The sequence below is a fragment of the Carcharodon carcharias genome, chromosome 8 (assembly GCF_017639515.1).
Source record: "Carcharodon carcharias isolate sCarCar2 chromosome 8, sCarCar2.pri, whole genome shotgun sequence".
NCBI classification, from domain to species: domain Eukaryota; kingdom Metazoa; phylum Chordata; class Chondrichthyes; order Lamniformes; family Lamnidae; genus Carcharodon; species Carcharodon carcharias.
The window spans coordinates 122,145,684-122,173,459 of NC_054474.1; positions in this window are offsets into that span (position 1 = coordinate 122,145,684).

Here is a 27,776-nt window from a genome sequence, read left to right on the forward strand (position 1 = left end):
GTCAGGGTGTGTGCAACTGTCCCCCAGTAAGCAGTCAGGGTGTGTGCAACTGTCCCCCAGTAAGCAGTCAGGGTGTGTGGAATTCTACCCCAGTAAGCAGACAGGGTGTGTGCAACTCTACCCCAGAAAGCAGTCAGGGTGTGTGGAATTGTACCCCAGTAAGCAGTCAGGGTGTGTGGAGCTCTCCCCCAGTAAGCAGTCAGGGTGTGTGGAGCTCTCCCCCAGTAAGCAGTCAGGGTGTGTGGAGCTCTCCCCCAGTAAGCAGTCAGGGTGTGTGGAGCTCTCCCCCAGTAAGCAGTCAGGGTGTGTGGAGCTCTCCCCCAGTAAGCAGTCAGGGTGTGTGGAGCTCTCCCCCAATAAGCAGTCAGGTTGTGTGCAACTCTCCCCCAGTAAGCAGTCAGGGTGTGTGCAACTGTCCCCCAGTAAGCAGTCAGGGTGTGTGCAACTGTCCCCCAGTAAGCAGTCAGGGTGTGTGCAACTGTCCCCCAGTAAGCAGTCAGGGTGTGTGCAACTGTCCCCCAGTAAGCAGTCAGGGTGTGTGCAACTGTCCCCCAGTAAGCAGTCAGGGTGTGTGCAACTGTCCCCCAGTAAGCAGTCAGGGTGTGTGCAACTGTCCCCCAGTAAGCAGTCAGGGTGTGTGGAATTCTACCCCAGTAAGCAGACAGGGTGTGTGCAACTCTACCCCAGAAAGCAGTCAGGGTGTGTGGAATTGTACCCCAGTAAGGAGTCAGGGTGTGTGGAGCTCTCCCCCAGTAAGCAGTCAGTGTGTGTGGAGCTCTCCCCCAGTAAGCAGTCAGGGTGTGTGGAGCTCTCCCCCAGTAAGCAGTCAGGGTGTGTGGAGCTCTCCCCCAGTAAGCAGTCAGGGTGTGTGGAACTCTCCCCCAGTAAGCAGTCAGGGTGTGTGGAACTCTACCCCAGTAAGCATTCAGGGTGTGTGGAGCTCTCCCCCAGTAGGCAGTCAGGGTGTGTGGAGCTCTCCCCCAGTAGGCAGTCAGGGTGTGTGGAGCTCTCCCCCAGTAGGCAGTCAGGGTGTGTGGAGCTCTCCCCCAGTAAGCAGTCTTGCTGTGTGGAATTGTACCCCTGTTAGCAGTCAGGGTTTGTGGAATTCTACCCCAGTAAGCAGACAGGGTGTGTGCAACTCTACCCCAGAATGCAGTCAGGGTGTGTGGAATTGTACCCCAGTAAGCAGTCAGGTTGTGTGCAACTCACCCCCAGTAAGCAGTCAGGTTATGTGCAACTCACCCCCTGTAAGCAGTTAGGGTGTGTGGAATTGTCCCCCAGTAAGCAGTCAGGGTGTGTGGAGCTCTCCCCCAGTAAGCAGTCAGGGTGTGTGGAATTGTACCCCAGTAAGCAGTCAGGGTGTGTGGAGCTCTCCCCCAGTAAGCAGTCAGGGTGTGTGGAGCTGTCCCCCAGAAAGCAGTCAGGGTGTGTGGAGCTCTCCCCCAGTAAGCAGTCAGGGTGTGTGGAGCTCTCCCCCAGTAAGCAGTCCGGGTGTGTGGAGCTCTCCCCCAGTAAGCAGTCAGGGTGTGTGGAGCTCTCCCCCAGTAAGCAGTCAGGGTGTGTGGAGCTCTCCCCCAGTAAGCAGTCAGGGTGTGTGGAGCTCTCCCCCAGTAAGCAGTCAGGGTGTGTGGAGCTCTCCCCCAGTAAGCAGTCAGGGTGCGTGGAGCTCTCCCCCAGTAAGCAGTCAGGGTGCGTGGAGCTCTCCCCCAGTAAGCAGTCAGGGTGCGTGGAGCTCTCCCCCAGTAAGCAGTCAGGGTGCGTGGAGCTCGCTCCCAGTAAGCAGTCAGGGTGCGTGGAGCTCTCCCCCAGTAAGCAGTCAGGGTGCGTGGAGCTCGCTCCCAATAATCAGTCAGGGTGCGTGGAGCTCTCCCCCAGTAAGCAGTCAGGGTGTGTGGAGCTCGCTCCCAATAATCAGTCAGGGTGCGTGGAGCTCTCCCCCAGTAAGCAGTCAGGGTGTGTGGAGCTCTCCCCCAGTAAGCAGTCAGGGTGTGTGGAGCTCTCCCCCAGTAAGCAGTCAAGGTGTGTGGAGCTCTCCCCCAGTAAGCAGTCAGGGTGTGTGGAGCTCTCCCCCAGTAAGCAGTCAGGGTGTGTGGAGCTCTCCCCCAGTAAGCAGTCAGGGTGTGTGGAGCTCTCCCCCAGTAAGCAGTCAGGGTGTGTGGAGCTCTCCCCCAGTAAGCAGTCAGGGTGTGTGGAGCTCTCCCCCAGTTAGCAGTCAGGGTGTGTGGAACTCTCCCCCAGTAAGCAGTCAGGGTGTGTGGAGCTCTCCCCCAGTAAGCAGTCAGGGTGTGTGGAATTCTACCCCAGTAAGCAGACAGAATCTGTAGAGCTCCACCCCAGTAAGCAGTCAGAATGTGTCGAATTCTACCCCAGTAATGCAGTCAGGGTGTGTGGAAGTCTACCCCAGTAAGCAGTCAGGGTGTGTGGAATTGTACCCCTGTAAGCAGTTAGGGTGTGTGCAACTCTCCCCCAGTAAGCAGTCAGGGTGTGTGCAACTGTCCCCCAGTAAGTAGTCAGGGTGTGTGGAACTCTCCCCCAGTAAGCAGTCAGGGTGTGTGGAATTCTACTCCACTAAGTAGTCAGGGATTGTGGATTTCTACCCCAGTAATCAGTCAGGGTATGTAGCATTCTACTCCATTAAGCAGTCAGCGTGTGTGGAACTTGAGCCCAATAAGCAATCAGGGTGTGCGGAATTCTACCCCAGTAAGCAGACAGAATCTGTAGAGCTCCACCCCGGTAAGCAGTCAGGGTGTGTCGAATTCTACCCCAGTAATGCAGTCAGGGTGTGTGGTGGTCTACCCCAGTAAGCAGTCAGGGTGTGTGAGTTCTACCGCTGTAAGCATTCAGGTGTGTGGAACTCTCACCCAGCAAGCAGTCAGGGCGTGTGGAATTCTATACCAGTAAACAGTCTGAATCTGTGGAGGTCTAACCCAGTAAGCAGTCTGGGACTGTGGAAAGATACCCCAGTTAGAAGTCAGGGTGTGTGGAATTCTACCCCAGTAAGCAGTCAGCGTGTGTGGAACTCGAGCGCAGTAAGCAGTCAGGGTGTGTGGAATTCGACCCCAGTAAGCAGTCAGCGTGTGTGGAACTCGAGCGCAGTAAGCATTCAGGGTGTGTGGAATTCTACCCCTTTAAGCAGTCAGGATGTGTGGAATTGTACCCCAGTAAGCAGTCAGGATGTGTGGAATTGTACCCCAGTAAGCAGTCAGGGTGTGTGGTATTGTACCCCAGTAAGCAGTCAGGGTGTGTGGTATTGTACCCCAGTAAGCAGTCAGGGTGTGTGGTATTGTACCCCAGTAAGCAGTCAGGGTGTGTGCAACTGTCCCCCAGTAAGCAGTCAGGGTGTGTGCAACTGTCCCCCAGTAAGCAGTCAGGGTGTGTGCAACTGTCCCCCAGTAAGCAGTCAGGGTGTGTGCAACTGTCCCCCAGTAAGCAGTCAGGGTGTGTGCAACTGTCCCCCAGTAAGCAGTCAGGGTGTGTGCAACTGTCCCCCAGTAAGCAGTCAGGGTGTGTGCAACTGTCCCCCAGTAAGCAGTCAGGGTGTGTGCAACTGTCCCCCAGTAAGCAGTCAGGGTGTGTGCAACTGTCCCCCAGTAAGCAGTCAGGGTGTGTGCAACTGTCCCCCAGTAAGCAGTCAGGGTGTGTGCAACTGTCCCCAAGTAAGCAGTCAGGGTGTGTGCAACTGTCCCCCAGTAAGCAGTCAGGGTGTGTGGAACTCTCCCCCAGTAAGCAGTCAGGGTGTGTAGAATTGTACCCCAGTAAGCAGCAAGTGTCGGTGGAGTTCTACCCCAGCAGGCAGTCAATGGTGTGTGGAATTCGACCCCAGTAAGCAGTCAGCGTGTGTGGAACTTGAGCCCAGTAAGCAGTCAGGGTGTGAGGAATTCTATCCCAGGAAGCAGACAGAATCCGTAGAGCTCCACCCCAGTAAGCAGTCAGGCTATGTCGAATTCTACCCCAGTAAGCAGTCAGGGTGTGTGGAAGTCTACCGCAGTAAGCAGTCAGGGTGTGTGGAATTCTACCGCTGTAAGCATTCAGGTGTGTGGAACTCTCACCCAGCAAGCAGTCAGGGCATGTGGAATTCTATACCAGTAAACAGTCTGAATCTGTGGAGGTCTAACCCAGTAAGCAGTCAGGGAGTGTGGAATGATACCCCAGTTAGAAGTCAGGGTGTTTGGAATTCTACCCCAGTAAGCAGTCAGCGTGTGTGGAACTCGAGTGCAGTAAGCATTCAGGGTGTATGGAATTCTAGCCCAGAAAGCAGTCAGGGTGTGTGTAACTCTCCCCCAGTAAGCAGTCAGGGTGTGTGGAACTCTCCCCCAGCAGGCAGTCAAGGTGTGTGCAGCTCTCCCCCAGTAGGCAGTCAGGGTGTGTGGAACTCTCCCCGAGTAAGCAGTCAGGGTGTGTGGTACTCTCCCTCAGTAAGCAGTCAGGTGTGTGTGGAACTCTCCCCCAGTAAGCAGTCAGGGTGTGTGGAGCTCTCCCCCAGTAGGCAGTCAGGGTGTGTGGACCTCTCCCCCAGTAAGCAGTCAGGGTGTGTGGACCTCTCCCCCAGTAAGCAGTCAGGGTGTGTGGAACTCTCCCCCAGTAAGCAGTCAGGTTGTGTGGAACTGTCCCCCAGTAAGCAGTCAGGGTGTGTGGAACTCTCCCCGAGTAAGCAGTCAGGGTGTGTGGACCTCTCCCCCAGTAAGCAGTCAGGGTGTGTGGAACTCTCCCCCAGTAAGCAGTCAGGGTGTGTGGAACTCTACCCCAGTAAGCATTCAGGGTGTGTGGAGCTCTCCCCCAGTAGGCAGTCAGGGTGTGTGGAGCTCTCCCCCAGTAGGCAGTCAGGGTGTGTGGAGCTCTCCCCCAGTAAGCAGTCTTGCTGTGTGGAATTGTACCCCTGTTAGCAGTCAGGGTTTGTGGAATTCTACCCCAGTAAGCAGACAGGGAGTGTGCAACTCTACCCCAGAATGCAGTCAGGGTGTGTGGAATTGTACCCCAGTAAGCAGTCAGGTTGTGTGCAACTCACCCCCAGTAAGCAGTCAGGTTATGTGCAACTCAGCCCCAGTAAGCAGTTAGGGTGTGTGGAATTGTACCGCTGTAAGCAGTCAGGGTTTGTGGAATTCTACCCCAGTAAGCAGACAGGGTGTGTGCAACTCTCCCCCAATAAGCAGTCAGGTTGTGTGCAACTGTCCCCCAGTAAGCAGTCAGGGTGTGTGCAACTGTCCCCCAGTAAGCAGTCAGGGTGTGTGCAACTGTCCCCCAGTAAGCAGTCAGGGTGTGTGCAACTGTCCCCCAGTAAGCAGTCAGGGTGTGTGCAACTGTCCCCCAGTAAGCAGTCAGGGTGTGTGCAACTGTCCCCCAGTAAGCAGTCAGGGTGTGTGCAACTGTCCCCCAGTAAGCAGTCAGGGTGTGTGCAACTGTCCCCCAGTAAGCAGTCAGGGTGTGTGCAACTGTCCCCCAGTAAGCAGTCAGGGTGTGTGCAACTGTCCCCCAGTAAGCAGTCAGGGTGTGTGGAATTCTACCCCAGTAAGCAGACAGGGTGTGTGCAACTCTACCCCAGAAAGCAGTCAGGGTGTGTGGAATTGTACCCCAGTAAGCAGTCAGGGTGTGTGGAGCTCTCCCCCAGTAAGCAGTCAGGGTGTGTGGAGCTCTCCCCCAGTAAGCAGTCAGGGTGTGTGGAGCTCTCCCCCAGTAAGCAGTCAGGGTGTGTGGAGCTCTCCCCCAGTAAGCAGTCAGGGTGTGTGGAGCTCTCCCCCAGTAAGCAGTCAGGGTGTGTGCAACTCTCCCCCAATAAGCAGTCAGGTTGTGTGCAACTCTCCCCCAGTAAGCAGTCAGGGTGTGTGCAACTGTCCCCCAGTAAGCAGTCAGGGTGTGTGCAACTGTCCCCCAGTAAGCAGTCAGGGTGTGTGCAACTGTCCCCCAGTAAGCAGTCAGGGTGTGTGCAACTGTCCCCCAGTAAGCAGTCAGGGTGTGTGCAACTGTCCCCCAGTAAGCAGTCAGGGTGTGTGCAACTGTCCCCCAGTAAGCAGTCAGGGTGTGTGCAACTGTCCCCCAGTAAGCAGTCAGGGTGTGTGCAACTGTCCCCCAGTAAGCAGTCAGGGTGTGTGGAATTCTACCCCAGTAAGCAGACAGGGTGTGTGCAACTCTACCCCAGAAAGCAGTCAGGGTGTGTGGAATTGTACCCCAGTAAGCAGTCAGGGTGTGTGGAGCTCTCCCCCAGTAAGCAGTCAGGGTGTGTGGAGCTCTCCCCCAGTAAGCAGTCAGGGTGTGTGGAGCTCTCCCCCAGTAAGCAGTCAGGGTGTGTGGAGCTCTCCCCCAGTAAGCAGTCAGGGTGTGTGGAGCTCTCCCCCAGTAAGCAGTCAGGGTGTGTGGAGCTCTCCCCCAGTAAGCAGTCAGGGTGTGTGGAGCTCTCCCCCAGTAAGCAGTCAGGGTGTGTGGAATTCTACCCCAGTAAGCAGACAGGGTGTGTGCAACTCTACCCCAGAAAGCAGTCAGGGTGTGTGGAATTGTACCCCAGTAAGCAGTCAGGGTGTGTGGAGCTCTCCCCCAGTAAGCAGTCAGGGTGTGTGGAACTGTCCCCCAGTAAGCAGTCAGGGTGTGTGGAACTCTCCCCGAGTAAGCAGTCAGGGTGTGTGGACCTCTCCCCCAGTAAGCAGTCAGGGTGTGTGGAACTCTCCCCCAGTAAGCAGTCAGGGTGTGTGGAACTCTACCCCAGTAAGCATTCAGGGTGTGTGGAGCTCTCCCCCAGTAGGCAGTCAGGGTGTGTGGAGCTCTCCCCCAGTAGGCAGTCAGGGTGTGTGGAGCTCTCCCCCAGTAGGCAGTCAGGGTGTGTGGAGCTCTCCCCCAGTAAGCAGTCTTGCTGTGTGGAATTGTACCCCTGTTAGCAGTCAGGGTTTGTGGAATTCTACCCCAGTAAGCAGACAGGGTGTGTGCAACTCTACCCCAGAATGCAGTCAGGGTGTGTGGAATTGTACCCCAGTAAGCAGTCAGGTTGTGTGCAACTCACCCCCAGTAAGCAGTCAGGTTATGTGCAACTCACCCCCAGTAAGCAGTTAGGGTGTGTGGAATTGTACCGCTGTAAGCAGTCAGGGTTTGTGGAATTCTACCCCAGTAAGCAGACAGGGTGTGTGCAACTCTCCCCCAATAAGCAGTCAGGTTGTGTGCAACTCTCCCCCAGTAAGCAGTCAGGTTGTGTGCAACTCTCCCCCAGTAAGCAGTCAGGGTGTGTGCAACTGTCCCCCAGTAAGCAGTCAGGGTGTGTGCAACTGTCCCCCAGTAAGCAGTCAGGGTGTGTGCAACTGTCCCCCAGTAAGCAGTCAGGGTGTGTGCAACTGTCCCCCAGTAAGCAGTCAGGGTGTGTGCAACTGTCCCCCAGTAAGCAGTCAGGGTGTGTGCAACTGTCCCCCAGTAAGCAGTCAGGGTGTGTGCAACTGTCCCCCAGTAAGCAGTCAGGGTGTGTGCAACTGTCCCCCAGTAAGCAGTCAGGGTGTGTGGAATTCTACCCCAGTAAGCAGACAGGGTGTGTGCAACTCTACCCCAGAAAGCAGTCAGGGTGTGTGGAATTGTACCCCAGTAAGCAGTCAGGGTGTGTGGAGCTCTCCCCCAGTAAGCAGTCAGGGTGTGTGGAGCTCTCCCCCAGTAAGCAGTCAGGGTGTGTGGAGCTCTCCCCCAGTAAGCAGTCAGGGTGTGTGGAGCTCTCCCCCAGTAAGCAGTCAGGGTGTGTGGAGCTCTCCCCCAGTAAGCAGTCAGGGTGTGTGCAACTCTCCCCCAATAAGCAGTCAGGTTGTGTGCAACTCTCCCCCAGTAAGCAGTCAGGGTGTGTGCAACTGTCCCCCAGTAAGCAGTCAGGGTGTGTGCAACTGTCCCCCAGTAAGCAGTCAGGGTGTGTGCAACTGTCCCCCAGTAAGCAGTCAGGGTGTGTGCAACTGTCCCCCAGTAAGCAGTCAGGGTGTGTGCAACTGTCCCCCAGTAAGCAGTCAGGGTGTGTGCAACTGTCCCCCAGTAAGCAGTCAGGGTGTGTGCAACTGTCCCCCAGTAAGCAGTCAGGGTGTGTGCAACTGTCCCCCAGTAAGCAGTCAGGGTGTGTGCAACTGTCCCCCAGTAAGCAGTCAGGGTGTGTGGAATTCTACCCCAGTAAGCAGTCAGGGTGTGTGCAACTCAACCCCAGAAAGCAGTCAGGGTGTGTGGAATTGTACCCCAGTAAGCAGTCAGGGTGTGTGGAGCTCTCCCCCAGTAAGCAGTCAGGGTGTGTGGAGCTCTCCCCCAGTAAGCAGTCAGGGTGTGTGGAGCTCTCCCCCAGTAAGCAGTCAGGGTGTGTGGAGCTCTCCCCCAGTAAGCAGTCCGGGTGTGTGGAGCTCTCCCCCAGTAAGCAGTCCGGGTGTGTGGAGCTCTCCCCCAGTAAGCAGTCAGGGTGTGTGGAGCTCTCCCCCAGTAAGCAGTCCGGGTGTGTGGAGCTCTCCCCCAGTAAGCAGTCAGGGTGTGTGGAGCTCTCCCCCAGTAAGCAGTCAGGGTGCGTGGAGCTCTCCCCCAGTAAGCAGTCAGGGTGCGTGGAGCTCTCCCCCAGTAAGCAGTCAGGGTGCGTGGAGCTCTCGCCCAGTAAGCAGTCAGGGTGTGTGGAGCTCTCCCCCAGTAAGCAGTCAGGGTGTGTGGAGCTCTCCCCCAGTAAGCAGTCAGGGTGTGTGGAGCTCTCCCCCAGTAAGCAGTCAGGGTGTGTGGAGCTCTCCCCCAGTAAGCAGTCAGGGTGTGTGGAGCTCTCCCCCAGTAAGCAGTCAGGGTGTGTGGAGCTCTCCCCCAGTTAGCAGTCAGGGTGTGTGGAACTCTCCCCCAGTAAGCAGTCAGGGTGTGTGGAATTCTACCCCAGTAAGCAGACAGAATCTGTAGAGCTCCACCCCAGTAAGCAGTCAGAATGTGTCGAATTCTACCCCAGTAATGCAGTCAGGGTGTGTGGAAGTCTACCCCAGTAAGCAGTCAGGGTGTGTGGAATTGTACCCCTGTAAGCAGTTAGGGTGTGTGCAACTCTCCCCCAGTAAGCAGTCAGGGTGTGTGCAACTGTCCCCCAGTAAGTAGTCAGGGTGTGTGGAACTCTCCCCCAGTAAGCAGTCAGGGTGTGTGGAATTCTACTCCACTAAGTAGTCAGGGATTGTGGATTTCTACCCCAGTAATCAGTCAGGGTATGTAGCATTCTACTCCATTAAGCAGTCAGCGTGTGTGGAACTTGAGCCCAATAAGCAATCAGGGTGTGCGGAATTCTACCCCAGTAAGCAGACAGAATCTGTAGAGCTCCACCCCGGTAAGCAGTCAGGGTGTGTCGAATTCTACCCCAGTAATGCAGTCAGGGTGTGTGGTGGTCTACCCCAGTAAGCAGTCAGGGTGTGTGAGTTCTACCGCTGTAAGCATTCAGGTGTGTGGAACTCTCACCCAGCAAGCAGTCAGGGCGTGTGGAATTCTATACCAGTAAACAGTCTGAATCTGTGGAGGTCTAACCCAGTAAGCAGTCTGGGACTGTGGAAAGATACCCCAGTTAGAAGTCAGGGTGTGTGGAATTCTACCCCAGTAAGCAGTCAGCGTGTGTGGAACTCGAGCGCAGTAAGCAGTCAGGGTGCGTGGAATTCGACCCCAGTAAGCAGTCAGCGTGTGTGGAACTCGAGCGCAGTAAGCATTCAGGGTGTGTGGAATTCTACCCCTTTAAGCAGTCAGGATGTGTGGAATTGTACCCCAGTAAGCAGTCAGGATGTGTGGAATTGTACCCCAGTAAGCAGTCAGGGTGTGTGGTATTGTACCCCAGTAAGCAGTCAGGGTGTGTGGTATTGTACCCCAGTAAGCAGTCAGGGTGTGTGGTATTGTACCCCAGTAAGCAGTCAGGGTGTGTGCAACTGTCCCCCAGTAAGCAGTCAGGGTGTGTGCAACTGTCCCCCAGTAAGCAGTCAGGGTGTGTGCAACTGTCCCCCAGTAAGCAGTCAGGGTGTGTGCAACTGTCCCCCAGTAAGCAGTCAGGGTGTGTGCAACTGTCCCCCAGTAAGCAGTCAGGGTGTGTGCAACTGTCCCCCAGTAAGCAGTCAGGGTGTGTGCAACTGTCCCCCAGTAAGCAGTCAGGGTGTGTGCAACTGTCCCCAAGTAAGCAGTCAGGGTGTGTGCAACTGTCCCCCAGTAAGCAGTCAGGGTGTGTGGAACTCTCCCCCAGTAAGCAGTCAGGGTGTGTAGAATTGTACCCCTTTTAAGCAGCAAGAGTCGGTGGAGTTCTACCCCAGCAGGCAGTCAATGGTGTGTGGAATTCGACCCCAGTAAGCAGTCAGCGTGTGTGGAACTTGAGCCCAGTAAGCAGTCAGGGTGTGAGGAATTCTATCCCAGGAAGCAGACAGAATCCGTAGAGCTCCACCCCAGTAAGCAGTCAGGCTATGTCGAATTCTACCCCAGTAAGCAGTCAGGGTGTGTGGAAGTCTACCGCAGTAAGCAGTCAGGGTGTGTGGAATTCTACCGCTGTAAGCATTCAGGTGTGTGGAACTCTCACCCAGCAAGCAGTCAGGGCATGTGGAATTCTATACCAGTAAACAGTCTGAATCTGTGGAGGTCTAACCCAGTAAGCAGTCAGGGAGTGTGGAATGATACCCCAGTTAGAAGTCAGGGTGTTTGGAATTCTACCCCAGTAAGCAGTCAGCGTGTGTGGAACTCGAGTGCAGTAAGCATTCAGGGTGTATGGAATTCTAGCCCAGAAAGCAGTCAGGGTGTGTGTAACTCTCCCCCAGTAAGCAGTCAGGGTGTGTGGAACTCTCCCCCAGCAGGCAGTCAAGGTGTGTGCAGCTCTCCCCCAGTAGGCAGTCAGGGTGTGTGGAACTCTCCCCGAGTAAGCAGTCAGGGTGTGTGGTACTCTCCCTCAGTAAGCAGTCAGGTGTGTGTGGAACTCTCCCCCAGTAAGCAGTCAGGGTGTGTGGAGCTCTCCCCCAGTAGGCAGTCAGGGTGTGTGGACCTCCCCCCCAGTAAGCAGTCAGGGTGTGTGGACCTCTCCCCCAGTAAGCAGTCAGGGTGTGTGGAACTCTCCCCCAGTAAGCAGTCAGGGTGTGTGGAACTGTCCCCCAGTAAGCAGTCAGGGTGTGTGGAACTCTCCCCGAGTAAGCAGTCAGGGTGTGTGGACCTCTCCCCCAGTAAGCAGTCAGGGTGTGTGGAACTCTCCCCCAGTAAGCAGTCAGGGTGTGTGGAACTCTACCCCAGTAAGCATTCAGGGTGTGTGGAGCTCTCCCCCAGTAGGCAGTCAGGGTGTGTGGAGCTCTCCCCCAGTAGGCAGTCAGGGTGTGTGGAGCTCTCCCCCAGTAAGCAGTCTTGCTGTGTGGAATTGTACCCCTGTTAGCAGTCAGGGTTTGTGGAATTCTACCCCAGTAAGCAGACAGGGTGTGTGCAACTCTACCCCAGAATGCAGTCAGGGTGTGTGGAATTGTACCCCAGTAAGCAGTCAGGTTGTGTGCAACTCACCCCCAGTAAGCAGTCAGGTTATGTGCAACTCACCCCCAGTAAGCAGTTAGGGTGTGTGGAATTGTACCGCTGTAAGCAGTCAGGGTTTGTGGAATTCTACCCCAGTAAGCAGACAGGGTGTGTGCAACTCTCCCCCAATAAGCAGTCAGGTTGTGTGCAACTCTCCCCCAGTAAGCAGTCAGGGTGTGTGCAACTGTCCCCCAGTAAGCAGTCAGGGTGTGTGCAACTGTCCCCCAGTAAGCAGTCAGGGTGTGTGCAACTGTCCCCCAGTAAGCAGTCAGGGTGTGTGCAACTGTCCCCCAGTAAGCAGTCAGGGTGTGTGCAACTGTCCCCCAGTAAGCAGTCAGGGTGTGTGCAACTGTCCCCCAGTAAGCAGTCAGGGTGTGTGCAACTGTCCCCCAGTAAGCAGTCAGGGTGTGTGCAACTGTCCCCCAGTAAGCAGTCAGGGTGTGTGCAACTGTCCCCCAGTAAGCAGTCAGGGTGTGTGCAACTGTCCCCCAGTAAGCAGTCAGGGTGTGTGGAATTCTACCCCAGTAAGCAGACAGGGTGTGTGCAACTCTACCCCAGAAAGCAGTCAGGGTGTGTGGAATTGTACCCCAGTAAGCAGTCAGGGTGTGTGGAGCTCTCCCCCAGTAAGCAGTCAGGGTGTGTGGAGCTCTCCCCCAGTAAGCAGTCAGGGTGTGTGGAGCTCTCCCCCAGTAAGCAGTCAGGGTGTGTGGAGCTCTCCCCCAGTAAGCAGTCAGGGTGTGTGGAGCTCTCCCCCAGTAAGCAGTCAGGGTGTGTGGAGCTCTCCCCCAGTAAGCAGTCAGGGTGTGTGGAGCTCTCCCCCAGTAAGCAGTCCGGGTGTGTGGAGCTCTCCCCCAGTAAGCAGTCCGGGTGTGTGGAGCTCTCCCCCAGTAAGCAGTCCGGGTGTGTGCAACTGTCCCCCAGTAAGCAGTCAGGGTGTGTGCAACTGTCCCCCAGTAAGCAGTCAGGGTGTGTGCAACTGTCCCCCAGTAAGCAGTCAGGGTGTGTGCAACTGTCCCCCAGTAAGCAGTCAGGGTGTGTGCAACTGTCCCCCAGTAAGCAGTCAGGGTGTGTGCAACTGTCCCCCAGTAAGCAGTCAGGGTGTGTGCAACTGTCCCCCAGTAAGCAGTCAGGGTGTGTGCAACTGTCCCCCAGTAAGCAGTCAGGGTGTGTGCAACTGTCCCCCAGTAAGCAGTCAGGGTGTGTGCAACTGTCCCCCAGTAAGCAGTCAGGGTGTGTGCAACTGTCCCCCAGTAAGCAGTCAGGGTGTGTGCAACTGTCCCCCAGTAAGCAGTCAGGGTGTGTGCAACTGTCCCCCAGTAAGCAGTCAGGGTGTGTGCAACTGTCCCCCAGTAAGCAGTCAGGGTGTGTGCAACTGTCCCCCAGTAAGCAGTCAGGGTGTGTGCAACTGTCCCCCAGTAAGCAGTCAGGGTGTGTGCAACTGTCCCCCAGTAAGCAGTCAGGGTGTGTGCAACTGTCCCCCAGTAAGCAGTCAGGGTGTGTGCAACTGTCCCCCAGTAAGCAGTCAGGGTGTGTGCAACTGTCCCCCAGTAAGCAGTCAGGGTGTGTGCAACTGTCCCCCAGTAAGCAGTCAGGGTGTGTGCAACTGTCCCCCAGTAAGCAGTCAGGGTGTGTGCAACTGTCCCCCAGTAAGCAGTCAGGGTGTGTGCAACTGTCCCCCAGTAAGCAGTCAGGGTGTGTGGAACTCTCCCCCAGTAAGCAGTCAGGGTGTGTAGAATTGTACCCCAGCAAGCAGCAAGAGTCTGTGGAGTTCTACCCCAGCAGGCAGTCAATGGTGTGTGGAATTCGACCCCAGTAAGCAGTCAGGGTGTGAGGAATTCTATCCCAGGAAGCAGACAGAATCCGTAGAGCTCCACCCCAGTAAGCAGTCAGGCTATGTCGAATTCTAGCCCAGTAAGCAGTCAGGGTGTGTGGAAGTCTACCGCAGTAAGCAGTCAGGGTGTGTGGAATTCTACCGCTGTAAGCATTCAGGTGTGTGGAACTCTCACCCAGCAAGCAGTCAGGGCATGTGGAATTCTATACCAGTAAACAGTCTGAATCTGTGGAGGTCTAACCCAGTAAGCAGTCAGAGAGTGTGGAATGATACCCCAGTTAGAAGTCAGGGTGTTTGGAATTCTACCCCAGTAAGCAGTCAGCGTGTGTGGAACTCGAGCGCAGTAAGCATTCAGGGTGTATGGAATTCTAGCCCAGAAAGCAGTCAGGTTGTGTGTAACTCTCCCCCAGTAAGCAGTCAGGGTGTGTGGAACTCTCCCCCAGCAGGCAGTCAAGGTGTGTGCAGCTCTCCCCCAGTAGGCAGTCAGGGTGTGTGGAACTCTCCCCGAGTAAGCAGTCAGGGTGTGTGGTACTCTCCCTCAGTAAGCAGTCAGGTGTGTGTGGAACTCTCCCCCAGTAGGCAGTCAGGGTGTGTGGAGCTCTCCCCCAGTAGGCAGTCAGGGTGTGTGGAGCTCTCCCCCAGTAGGCAGTCAGGGTGTGTGGACCTCTCCCCCAGTAAGCAGTCAGGGTGTGTGGACCTCTCCCCAGTAAGCAGTCAGGGTGTGTGGAACTCTCCCCCAGTAAGCAGTCAGGGTGTGTGGAACTGTCCCCCAGTAAGCAGTCAGGGTGTGTGGAACTCTCCCCGAGTAAGCAGTCAGGGTGTGTGGACCTCTCCCCCAGTAAGCAGTCAGGGTGTGTGGACCTCTCCCCCAGTAAGCAGTCAGGGTGTGTGGAACTCTCCCCCAGTAAGCAGTCAGGGTGTGTGGAACTCTCCCCCAGTAAGCATTCAGGGTGTGTGGAGCTCTCCCCCAGTAGGCAGTCAGGGTGTGTGGAGCTCTCCCCCAGTAAGCAGTCTTGCTGTGTGGAATTGTACCCCTGTTAGCAGTCAGGGTTTGTGGAATTCTACCCCAGTAAGCAGACAGGGTGTGTGCAACTCTACCCCAGAATGCAGTCAGGGTGTGAGAATTGTACCCCAGTAAGCAGTCAGGTTCTGTGCAACTCACCCCCAGTAAGCAGTCAGGTTATGTGCAACTCACCCCCAGTAAGCAGTTAGGGTGTGTGGAATTGTACCGCTGTAAGCAGTCAGGGTTTGTGGAATTCTACCCCAGTAAGCAGACAGGGTGTGTGCAACTCTCCCCCAGTAAGCAGTCAGGGTGTGTGCAACTCTCCCCCAGTAAGCAGTCAGGGTGTGTGCAACTGTCCCCCAGTAAGCAGTCAGGGTGTGTGCAACTGTCCCCCAGTAAGCAGTCAGGGTGTGTGCAACTGTCCCCCAGTAAGCAGTCAGGGTGTGTGCAACTGTCCCCCAGTAAGCAGTCAGGGTGTGTGCAACTGTCCCCCAGTAAGCAGTCAGGGTGTGTGCAACTGTCCCCCAGTAAGCAGTCAGGGTGTGTGCAACTGTCCCCCAGTAAGCAGTCAGGGTGTGTGCAACTGTCCCCCAGTAAGCAGTCAGGGTGTGTGGAACTCTCCGCCAGTAAGCAGTCAGGGTGTGTGGAGCTCTCCCCCAGTAAGCAGTCAGGGTGTGTGGAATTGTACCCCAGTAAGCAGTCAGGGTGTGTGGAGCTCTCCCCCAGTAAGCAGTCAGGGTGTGTGCAACTGTCCCCCAGTAAGCAGACAGGGTGTGTGCAACTCTACCCCAGAAAGCAGTCAGGGTGTGTGGAATTGTACCCCAGTAAGCAGTCAGGGTGTGTGGAGCTCTCCCCCAGTAAGCAGTCAGGGTGTGTGGAGCTCTCCCCCAGTAAGCAGTCAGGGTGCGTGGAGCTCTCCCCCAGTAAGCAGTCAGGGTGCGTGGAGCTCTCCCCCAGTAAGCAGTCAGGGTGCGTGGAGCTCTCCCCCAGTAAGCAGTCAGGGTGCGTGGAGCTCTCCCCCAGTAAGCAGTCAGGGTGCGTGGAGCTCTCCCCCAGTAAGCAGTCAGGGTGCGTGGAGCTCTCCCCCAGTAAGCAGTCAGGGTGCGTGGAGCTCTCCCCCAGTAAGCAGTCAGGGTGCGTGGAGCTCTCCCCCAGTAAGCAGTCAGGGTGCGTGGAGCTCTCCCCCAGTAAGCAGTCAGGGTGCGTGGAGCTCTCCCCCAGTAAGCAGTCAGGGTGCGTGGAGCTCTCCCCCAGTAAGCAGTCAGGGTGCGTGGAGCTCTCCCCCAGTAAGCAGTCAGGGTGCGTGGAGCTCTCCCCCAGTAAGCAGTCAGGGTGCGTGGAGCTCTCCCCCAGTAAGCAGTCAGGGTGCGTGGAGCTCTCCCCCAGTAAGCAGTCAGGGTGCGTGGAGCTCTCCCCCAGTAAGCAGTCAGGGTGCGTGGAGCTCTCCCCCAGTAAGCAGTCAGGGTGCGTGGAGATCTCCCCCAGTAAGCAGTCAGGGTGTGTGGAGCTCTCCCCCAGTAAGCAGTCAGGGTGCGTGGAGCTCTCCCCCAGTAAGCAGTCAGGGTGCGTGGAGCTCTCCCCCAGTTAGCAGTCAGGGTGTGTGGAACTCTCCCCCAGTAAGCAGTCAGGGTGTGTGGAATTCTACCCCAGTAAGCAGACAGAATCTGTAGAGCTCCACCCCAGTAAGCAGTCAGAATGTGTCGAATTCTACCCCAGTAATGCAGTCAGGGTGTGTGGAAGTCTACCCCAGTAAGCAGTCAGGGTGTGTGGAATTGTACCCCTGTAAGCAGTTAGGGTGTGTGCAACTCTCCCCCAGTAAGCAGTCAGGGTGTGTGCAACTGTCCCCCAGTAAGTAGTCAGGGTGTGTGGAACTCTCCCCCAGTAAGCAGTCAGGGTGTGTGGAATTCTACTCCACTAAGTAGTCAGGGATTGTGGATTTCTACCCCAGTAATCAGTCAGGGTATGTAGCATTCTACTCCATTAAGCAGTCAGCGTGTGTGGAACTTGAGCCCAATAAGCAATCAGGGTGTGCGGAATTCTACCCCAGTAAGCAGACAGAATCTGTAGAGCTCCACCCCGGTAAGCAGTCAGGGTGTGTCGAATTCTACCCCAGTAATGCAGTCAGGGTGTGTGGTGGTCTACCCCAGTAAGCAGTCAGGGTGTGTGAGTTCTACCGCTGTAAGCATTCAGGTGTGTGGAACTCTCACCCAGCAAGCAGTCAGGGCGTGTGGAATTCTATACCAGTAAACAGTCTGAATCTGTGGAGGTCTAACCCAGTAAGCAGTCTGGGACTGTGGAAAGATACCCCAGTTAGAAGTCAGGGTGTGTGGAATTCTACCCCAGTAAGCAGTCAGCGTGTGTGGAACTCGAGCGCAGTAAGCAGTCAGGGTGTGTGGAATTCGACCCCAGTAAGCAGTCAGCGTGTGTGGAACTCGAGCGCAGTAAGCATTCAGGGTGTGTGGAATTCTACCCCTTTAAGCAGTCAGGATGTGTGGAATTGTACCCCAGTAAGCAGTCAGGATGTGTGGAATTGTACCCCAGTAAGCAGTCAGGGTGTGTGGTATTGTACCCCAGTAAGCAGTCAGGGTGTGTGGTATTGTACCCCAGTAAGCAGTCAGGGTGTGTGGTATTGTACCCCAGTAAGCAGTCAGGGTGTGTGCAACTGTCCCCCAGTAAGCAGTCAGGGTGTGTGCAACTGTCCCCCAGTAAGCAGTCAGGGTGTGTGCAACTGTCCCCCAGTAAGCAGTCAGGGTGTGTGCAACTGTCCCCCAGTAAGCAGTCAGGGTGTGTGCAACTGTCCCCCAGTAAGCAGTCAGGGTGTGTGCAACTGTCCCCCAGTAAGCAGTCAGGGTGTGTGCAACTGTCCCCCAGTAAGCAGTCAGGGTGTGTGCAACTGTCCCCCAGTAAGCAGTCAGGGTGTGTGCAACTGTCCCCCAGTAAGCAGTCAGGGTGTGTGCAACTGTCCCCCAGTAAGCAGTCAGGGTGTGTGCAACTGTCCCCCAGTAAGCAGTCAGGGTGTGTGGAACTCTCCCCCAGTAAGCAGTCAGGGTGTGTAGAATTGTACCCCAGTAAGCAGCAAGTGTCGGTGGAGTTCTACCCCAGCAGGCAGTCAATGGTGTGTGGAATTCGACCCCAGTAAGCAGTCAGCGTGTGTGGAACTCTCCCCCAGTAAGCAGTCAGGGTGTGTGGAATTCTACCCCAGTAAGCAGACAGAATCTGTAGAGCTCCACCCCAGTAAGCAGTCAGAATGTGTCGAATTCTACCCCAGTAATGCAGTCAGGGTGTGTGGAAGTCTACCCCAGTAAGCAGTCAGGGTGTGTGGAATTGTACCCCTGTAAGCAGTTAGGGTGTGTGCAACTCTCCCCCAGTAAGCAGTCAGGGTGTGTGCAACTGTCCCCCAGTAAGTAGTCAGGGTGTGTGGAACTCTCCCCCAGTAAGCAGTCAGGGTGTTTGGAATTCTACTCCACTAAGTAGTCAGGGATTGTGGATTTCTACCCCAGTAATCAGTCAGGGTATGTAGCATTCTACTCCATTAAGCAGTCAGCGTGTGTGGAACTTGAGCCCAATAAGCAATCAGGGTGTGCGGAATTCTACCCCAGTAAGCAGACAGAATCTGTAGAGCTCCACCCCGGTAAGCAGTCAGGGTGTGTCGAATTCTACCCCAGTAATGCAGTCAGGGTGTGTGGTGGTCTACCCCAGTAAGCAGTCAGGGTGTGTGAGTTCTACCGCTGTAAGCATTCAGGTGTGTGGAACTCTCACCCAGCAAGCAGTCAGGGCGTGTGGAATTCTATACCAGTAAACAGTCTGAATCTGTGGAGGTCTAACCCAGTAAGCAGTCTGGGACTGTGGAAAGATACCCCAGTTAGAAGTCAGGGTGTGTGGAATTCTACCCCAGTAAGCAGTCAGCGTGTGTGGAACTCGAGCGCAGTAAGCAGTCAGGGTGTGTGGAATTCGACCCCAGTAAGCAGTCAGCGTGTGTGGAACTCTAGCGCAGTAAGCATTCAGGGTGTGTGGAATTCTACCCCTTTAAGCAGTCAGGATGTGTGGAATTGTACCCCAGTAAGCAGTCAGGATGTGTGGAATTGTACCCCAGTAAGCAGTCAGGGTGTGTGGTATTGTACCCCAGTAAGCAGTCAGGGTGTGTGGTATTGTACCCCAGTAAGCAGTCAGGGTTTGTGGAATTCTACCCCAGTAAGCAGACAGGGTGTGTGCAACTCTACCCCAGTAAGCAGTCAGGTTGTGTGCAACTCTCCCCCAGTAAGCAGTCAGGGTGTGTGCAACTCTCCCCCAGTAAGCAGTCAGGGCGTGTGCAACTCTCCCCCAATAAGCAGTTAGGGTGTGTGCAACTCTCCCCCAGTAAGCAGTTAGGGTGTGTGCAACTGTCCCCCAGTAAGCAGTCAGGGTGTGTGGAACTCTCCCCCAGTAAGCAGTTAGGGTGTGTGGAGCTCTCCCCCAGTAAGCAGTCAGGGTGTGTGGAGCTCTCCCCCAATAAGCAGTCAGGGTGTGTGGAGCTCTACCCCAGTATGCAGTTAGGGTGTGTGGAGCTCTCTCCCAGTATGCAGTCAGGGTGTGTGGAGCTCTCCCCCAGTATGCAGTCAGGGTGTGTGGAGCTCTCCCCCAGTATGCAGTCAGGATGTGTGGAGCTCTCCCCCAGTATGCAGTCAGGGTGTGTGGAACTCTCCCCCAGTATGCAGTCAGTGTGTGTGGAGCTCTCCCCCAGTATGCAGTCAGGGTGTGTGGATCTCTCCCCCAGTAAGCAGTCAGGGTGTGTGGAACTCTCCCCCAGTAAGCAGTCAGGGTGTGTGGAACTCTCCCCCAGTAAGCAGTCAGGGTGTGTGGAACTCTCCCCCAGTAAGCAGTCAGGGTGTGTGGAACTCTCCCCCAGTAAGCAGTCAGGGTGTGTGGAACTCTCCCCCAGTAAGCAGTCAGGGTGTGTGGAACTCTACCCCAGTAAGCAGTCAGGGTGTGTGGAACTCTCCCCCAGTAAGCAGTCAGGGTGTGTGGAACTCTCCCCCAGTAAGCAGTCAGGGTGTGTGGAACTCTCCCCCAGTAAGCAGTCAGGGTGTGTGGAACTCTCCCCCAGTAAGCAGTCAGGGTGTGTAGAATTCTACTCCAGTAAGCAGTCAGGGTTTGTGGATTTCTACCCCAGTAAGCTGTCAGGGTATGTAGCATTCTACTCCAGCAAGCAGTCAGCGTGTGTGGAACTTGAGCCCAATAAGCAATCATGGTGTGCGGAATTCTACCCCAGTAAGCAGACAGAATCTGTAGAGCTCCACCCCAGTAAGCAGTCAGGATGTGTCGAATTCTACCCCAGTAATGCAGTCAGGGTGTGTGGAAGTCTATCGCTGTAAGCATTCAGGTGTTTGGAACTCTCACCCAGCAAGCAGTCAGGGCGTGTGGAATTCTATACCAGTAAACAGTCTGAATCTGTGGAGGTCTAACCCAGTAAGCAGTCTGGAAGTGTGGAAAGATACCCCAGTTAGAAGTCAGGGTGTGTGGAATTCTACCCCAGTTAGCAGTCAGCGTGTGTGGAACTCGAGCGCAGTAAGCAGTCAGGGCGTGTGGAATTCGACCCCAGTAAGCAGTCAGCGTGTGTGGAACTCGAGCGCAGTAAGCATTCAGGGTGTGTGGAATTCTACCCCTTTAAGCAGTCAGGATGTGTGGAATTGTACCCCTGTAAGCAGTCAGGGTGTGTGGAATTGTACCCCAGTAAGCAGTCAGGGTGTGTGCAACTCTACCCCAGTAAGCAGACAGGGTGTGTGCAACTCTACCCCAGAAAGCAGTCAGGGTGTGTGGAATTGTACCCCAGTAAGCAGTCAGGGTATGCGCAACTCTCCCCCAGTAAGCAGTCAGGTTGTGTGCAACTCTCCCACAGTAAGCAGTCAGGGTGTGTGCAACTGTGCCCCAGTAAGCAGTTAGGGTGTGTGCAACTCTCCCCCAGTAAGCAGTCAGGGTGTGTGCAACTGTCCCCCAGTAAGCAGTCAGGGTGTGTGCAACTGTCCCCCAGTAAGCAGTCAGGGTGTGTGCAACTGTCCCCCAGTAAGCAGTCAGGGTGTGTGCAACTGTCCCCCAGTAAGCAGTCAGGGTGTGTGGAACTCTCCCCCAGTAAGCAGTCAGGGTGTATAGAATTGTACCCCAGTAAGCAGCAAGAGTCTGTGGAGTTCTTCCCCAGTAGGCAGTCAATGGTGTGTGAATACGACCCCAATAAGCAGTCAGCGTGCGTGGAACTTGAGCCCAGTAAGCAGTCAGGGTGTGCGGAATTCTATCCCAGTAAGCAGACAGAATCTGTAGAGCTCCACCCCAGTAAGCAGTCAGGATAGGTCGAATTCCACCCCAGTAAGCAGTCAGGGTGTGTGGAAGTCTACCACAGTAAGCAGTCAGGGTGTGTGGAATTCTACCGCTATAAGCATTCAGGTGTGTGGAACTCTCACCCAGCAAGCAGTCAGGGTATGTGGAATTCTATACCAGTAAACAGTCTCAATCTGTGGAGGTCTAACCCAGTAAGCAGTCAGAGAGTGTGGAATGATACCCCAGTTAGAAGTCAGGCTGTGTGGAATTGTACCCCAGTAAGCAGTCAGCGTGTGTGGAACTCTAGCGCAGTAAGCATTCAGGGTGTATGGAATTCTACCCCCGAAAGCAGTCAGGGTGTGTGCTACTCTACCCCAGTAAGCAGTCAGGATGTGTGGAACTCTCCCCCAATAAGCAGTCAGGGTGTGTGGAACTCTCCCCCAGTAAGCAGTCAGGGTATGTGGAACTCTCCCCCAGTAAGCAGTCAGGGTGTGTGGAACTCTCCCCCAGTAAGCAGTCAGGGTGTGTGGAACTCTCCCCCAGTAAGCAGTCAGGGTGTGTAGAATTGTACCCCAGTAAGCAGCAAGAGTCTGTGGAGTTCTACCCCAGTAGGCAGTCAATGGTGTTTGGAATTCGACCCCAGTAAGCAGTCAGCGTGTGTGGAACTTGAGCCCAGTAAGCAGTCAGGGTGTGCGGAATTCTATCCCAGTAAGCAGACAGAATCTGTAGAGCTCCACCCCAGTAAGCAGTCAGGATATGTCGAACTCCACCCCAGTAAGCAGTCAGGGTGTGTGGAAGTCTACCGCAGTAAGCAGTCAGGGTGTGTGGAATTCTACCGCTGTAAGCATTCAGGTGTGTGGAACTCTCACCCAGCAAGCAGTCAGGGCATGTGGAATTCTATACCAGTAAACAGTCTGAATCTGTGGAGGTCTAACCCAGTAAGCAGTCAGAGAGTGTGGAATGATACCCCAGTTAGAAGTCAGGGTGTGTGGAATTCTACCCCAGTAAGCAGTCAGGGTGTGTGGAACTCGAGCGCAGTAAGCATTCAGGGTGTATGGAACTCTACCCCAGTAAGCAGTCAGGGTGTGTGCAACTCTACCCCAGTAAGCAGTCAGGGTGTGTGCAACTCTACCCCAGTAAGCAGTCAGGGTGTGTGCAACTCTACCCCAGTAAGCAGTCAGGGTGTGTGCAACTCTACCCCAGTAAGCAGTCAGGGTGTGTGCAACTCTACCCCAGTAAGCAGTCAGGGTGTGTGCAACTCTACCCCAGTAAGCAGTCAGGGTGTTTGCTACTCTACCCCAGTAAGCAGTCAGGGTGTGTGGAACTCTCCCCCAATAAGCAGTCAGGGTGTGTAGAATTCTACCCCAGTAAGCATTCAGGGTGTGTGGAATTCTACCCCAGTAAGCAGACAGGGTGTGTGGAATTCTACCCTAGTAAGCAGTCAAGGTGTGTGGAATTCTACCCCAGTAAGCAGTCAGGGTGTGTGGAATTCTACCCCAGTAAGCAGTCAGGGTGTGTGGAATTCTACCGCAGTCAGCAGTCAGGGTGTGTGGAATTCTGCACCAGTTAGATGTCAGGGTAAGTAGAATTCTACCCCAGTTGGAAGTCAGCGTGTGTGGAACTTGAGCCCTGTAAGCAGTCAGGGTGTGTGGTGCTCCACCCCAGTAAGCTGTCAGGATGTGTGGTACTCCACCCCAGTAAGCAGTCAAGTTGTGTGCAATTCTACTCCAGTAAGCTGTCAGGGTGTGTGGTGCTCCACCCCAGTAAGTAGTCAGGGTGTGTGGTGCTCCACCCCAGTAAGCAGTCAGGGTGTGTGGTACTCCACCCAAGTAAGCAGTCAAGGTGTGTGCAATCCTACCCCAGTAAGCAGTCAGGGTGTGTGGAATTCTACCCCAGTAAGCAGTCAGGGTGTGTGGAATTGTACCCCAGTAAGCAGTCAGTGTTTGTAATACTCTAACCCAGTAAGCTGACAGGGTGTGTGCAACTCTACCCCAGTAAGCAGTCAGGGTGTGTCAAATTCCACCCCAGTAAGCAGCCAGGTTGTGTGGAATTGTATCCAAGTAAGCAGTCAGTGTGTGGAATCCTAACCCAGTAAGCAGTCAGGGTGTGTGGAATCCTAACCCAGTAAGCAGTCAGGGTGTGTGGAATCCTAACCCAATAAGCAGTCAGGGTGTGTGGAATCCTAACCCAGTAAGCAGTCAGGGTGTGTGGAATCCTAACCCAGTAAGCAGTCAGGGTGTGTGGAATCCTAACCCATTAAGCAGTCAGGGTGTGTGGAATCCTAACCCAGTAAGCAGTCAGGGTGTGTGGAATTCTACCCCAATCAGCAGTCAGGGCGTGTGGAATTTTACACCAATCAGCAGTCAGGGTGCGTGGAATTCTACCCCAGTAAGCAGTCAGGGTGTGTGGAATTCTACCCCAGTAAGCAGTCAGGGTGTGTGGAATTCTCCCCGAGTAAGCAGTCAGGGCATGTGGAACTCTCCCCCAGTAAGCAGTCAGGGTGTGTGGAATTCTACCCCTGTAAGCAGTCACGGTTTGTGTAAGTCTACCCCAGTAAGCTGCCTGAGGGTGTGGAACTGTACCCCAATAAGCAGACAGAGTCTGTGGAACTGTACCTCAGTCAGATAATAGCACCCCTCATTTGTACCCCAGGAAGTAGCAGTACATCGGGAAGACCAAACGCAGATCGGGTGACCACTTTGCAGAACACCTTCATTCTGTCCGCAAGCATGACCCCGATCTTCTGGCCTCTTGTCATTTCAATTCACCATCTTGCTCTCATGCTCACACTTCTGTCTTTCTCCTGCTGCAATCTTTCAGTGAGAACACAAGTTGGAGAAACAGTATCTCATCTTCCGATTAGGCACCTTACAGCCTTCTGGGTTCAAAATTGAGTTCAACAACTTCAGACCATGACCTCTGTCCTCCATTTTGTATTTTTCTTTCCCCCAGTGCCAGGCTGTATGTTGTTCTAATATTTTGCTTCCCAACAGCGCTGACCTTTATCTGCTTTTAAATCCTTCTCTGTTTGTTCCTTCACTATTATAATTTCCACTCTCTTTGCCTTTTTGTCCTTGACCTCTTTGGTATTTAATCTCCGCTCCCCTCTAACCTTTCCCTGTCCTTCCCTTTTGTTCCAACTGACCGTCCCCACTTTTTCAACGGTATAAAACCCGTTAAATCCCTATCTCTCCTCAGTTCTGAAGAAGTTATATTGGTCTCAAAGCATTGACTCTGTTTCTGTCTCCACATTTGCTGGCAGACCTGCTGAGTTTTTCCAGTACTTTATATTTTTATTTCAGATCTCCAGCAGTATTTTGCTTTTATTCCTGCATCTTTAAATGAAATACAACTTCAACCCCTTGCAACTCCACATTATTTCTTGTAGATACTCAAAAGTGCTCCCTGCATACTGTGACTACATCCAATCCAGAGCCCTCACTGACGTTTGTGTGCACACCCAGAATCTGAGCTCCTGATCACTGTCAACTTTTTCTCCGAAGCATATGAGGAAATGGGCCTTTAACTAAACACCCAGAAAACTAAGGGTCCTCTGCCAACCAGCTCCCACAGCTCAATGGTGAGATCCTGGGAAATATGGACCATTTTCCATATCTTTAGAACCTTCTCTCGATGAAGGCAGACATAGACAGCGAAACTCATCATCGTCTCCAGTGTTCCAGCTCAGCCCTTGGCCAACTGAGGAAAAGAGTATTTGAGGACCAGGATCTCAAACCTGAGACTAAGGTCATGGCAGCACTGATCCCCAAGCTCCTATATGCTTCGGAGACTTGGACAACTTACAGATATCACCTCAAAGCACTGGAGAAGTACCACCTCCAGTGCCTTCACAAAATCCTGCAAATCTGGTGGCAAGAAGGATTTAAGACCGTGATAGATAGGTTCTTCATTGGTAAGGGGATCAAAGGTTACGGGGAGAAGGCGGGAGAATGGGGTTGAGAAACTTATCAGCATGATTGAATGGCGCTGCAGACTCGATGGGCCGAATGGCCTAATTTCTGCTCCCATGTCTTATGGTACCTTATGGCAACAGCAGTGTCCAGTGTCCTCTCCCGAGCCAACATGCTTAGCATTGAAGTGCTAAGCACTCAAAATTAGCTTTCGTGGGTGGGGCTTATCGTTCATATTCTGACACCAGGCTCCCAAAGCAACTGTACAAAGTACTTACCAGGTCAGTGCCAGCCAAGTAAGAGTTAATTGAAGTAGCTACTAGGTTAGTTTGTGATTTGTGTAATCAGTATTGTTTGTAGAGTTAGTCTCAGCTCACTCAGTCCTTGGATATGCCTTCATTGGTGGCTGAGAAGGGCCTTCATATGATTGCTTGCTATGATTTGCTGGGAAGGCGATTATCTCTCTAATCTGGCAGAGAGGCTTGTTGCTTATCTGGCACAATGCACTGAGAGGCACCAAGCCTTTGAGTCACAGCTACAGGGTGGCACCTATGTTACAGGGCAGCTAATATTGAAACTGGCAGCAATGACCCGATGAATTGAGAGAGAAGTTACTCGACAAGGAGACAGCCTGCAAGCATGGAAGAATCTGTCAGCTCCGAAGAGGTGATGCACTGTTAGTCCCCAAGGATTGAAATCAAGGTAGCAACTAAGGGCAGCTCCCTGGCATTGCAGGCAAGTGTTGGGACTCTTGCTTTATAGTGTGGTCTGGTTGCAGGGAGAGGCTGTAAATGTAACAGACAGTGGTAGGCTGTGAGACACTGAGGCCCCAAGTTAAGAGTCTGGCACGAGAAGAGCTGGGCAAGCAGCAGCTCTTACCCATCACCCAAACTGTCAGGAAAAAGCAAATGTCACAATGAGTCATGGGGAGAGAGATTTTTACAATAATGTGACTACAGTTCTCTTTTCTGAACCATAGAGCATTAACGTACACACGATGGAGACTCTGTTAACCCTTCAGGAGGAGAATGACTCTAACGGTGAAGGACAGGAGTGCAGAACATTCAACAAATTGACTCATATAAATGAGCTTGAGAGACAATCACCGAATGCAGAGCAACCAAACCCTTATGTGGAGCAGGAAGTCGAGGGAAGGCTCCCCCTACCCAGCCGAGGCTCTGAGAATCTGAACAAGGCCAACATGGCATGTGCCATTAATGCCAAGCAAAGTGGCTTCCAAGGGAAGGCGCAATCCCAGTGTATCTGTGAGAGTGAGGTGGGCAGTGACAATGTCAGTAAGAGAGGCATGCAAAGGGCTTTACAAACACTGCAGATGGCATCCAAAGCTTCAGTGATTCTTACTGATCCTCCTGTGGAGGGTAGCCCTACAATGCCGCGACAGAAACTATCTGACCAGGAGGACCCACAAAAATACAGGAGATTGTCAGGAGCCAACCAGGTAGAGAGCTGCTATCCTTCCCAGCACAATCCATCAACTAATGGGACAGGAAGGCTGGGAAAGAGTGGAGGTAGCTCAAGAGAGTCCCTGCTGGACCTCGGCAATGTACCTCTGCTATCTGCTGTAGAGAAAAGTTGGAGGGAGCACACAGGAATCAACTCCAAGGTTTCCTTGGCCGAAGAAGAGGGCCTTGTTGGTGAAAGAAATCAGGCCGAGGCTTATGCAACAGGAAGTGAACTCGGGGAAGAGAAAGTTGAGCACAGACGGTCTGTACTGTATCACAATGTACCTGGCACAACCCACTATGTTGGGGGTGGCTTCACAATAGGCAATGAGGAGCAGGAATGTCCTGTCTGTATTGAACTGTATGACTCTGGCGCTCACAAGCAGGACTTGTTGAACTGCAACCACAGCGTCTGTGAAAGCTGTGTGAAAAGCATTATGGAGAAGGTGGAAGTGAACAGCACCAGCCAGATCTGCTGCCCCATCTGTCGCCAGAGGACCCCGATGCCCGAGTGGGACATCCGCCAGCTTCAGGAAGAGATGGCATTTCTAAACCAAGCAGTGGCTGGCAGACGGAGTGCGATGCCCACACCCCCAGCTTCACAAGGAGGGCCATGCAGGAGGCTGGAGCAGGCCTTCCGCCAGCGGCTGCAGACCACTCGGAGTTGTGGCTATTTGCCGTGCCTGCATTACCCATTGTGGCTGGTGAACACAGTGGCACAGTGTGAGCAGACATCTCCATGCTGTTACTTTTGCTCCATCCTCCTCCTGTATGGACTGGAATTTCTGTGCCTATCTCTAATCTTCACCCCACTGATCATCCTCATCTTACTTTTCACATTGCTGGACAAACCGTGAACTCATGGGAACATACGTCACACACCTTGTTCTTCTGTAATTAACGTCTTGGTATTAAAGATGGTTGGATTGGGATTGGAGTGGGTAGGAGCCGGTTGATTGGTATTGGTGTTGGTATCAGCTTGGATTGGGTTTGGGATCAGTAGGAGCCAGCTGGATTGGGATTGGAGTGGGTAGGAGCCGGTTGGATAGGGGATGGAGCGGGTAGGAGCCGGTTGGATAGGGGATGGAGCGGGTAGGAGCCGGTTGGATAGGGGATGGAGCGGGTAGGAGCCGGTTGGATAGGGGATGGAGCGGGTAGGAGCCGGTTGGATAGGGGATGGAGCGGGTAGGAGCCGGTTGGATAGGGGATGGAGCGGGTAGGAGCCGGTTGGATAGGGGATGGAGCGGGTAGGAGCCGGTTGGATAGGGGATGGAGCGGGTAGGAGCCGGTTGGATAGGGGATGGAGCGGGTAGGAGCCGGTTGGATAGGGGATGGAGCGGGTAGGAGCCGGTTGGATAGGGGATGGAGCGGGTAGGAGCCGGTTGGATAGGGGATGGAGCGGGTAGGAGCCGGTTGGATAGGGGATGGAGCGGGTAGGAGCCGGTTGGATAGGGGATGGAGCGGGTAGGAGCCGGTTGGATAGGGGATGGAGCGGGTAGGAGCCGGTTGGATAGGGGATGGAGCGGGTAGGAGCCGGTTGGATAGGGGATGGAGCGGGTAGGAGCCGGTTGGATAGGGGATGGAGCGGGTAGGAGCCGGTTGGATTAGTGATGTATAGCAAAGGAAAATCAAACCATTGTGTCAGGAATGTACAAATAAACACTTTAATTACCATATTGCTTTTAAAACATTTTTTATTGCTGCATAACTGGGGTTCAACAGTTAATCAGAACCTTCAGTAAGTTTCGGGGTCTAGGATCTAATTGCATCACGAATTGGGACAAAAGCAGCTTTGGGCAGAGACAGTTATTCGAGCTTGGTGGAGGAGC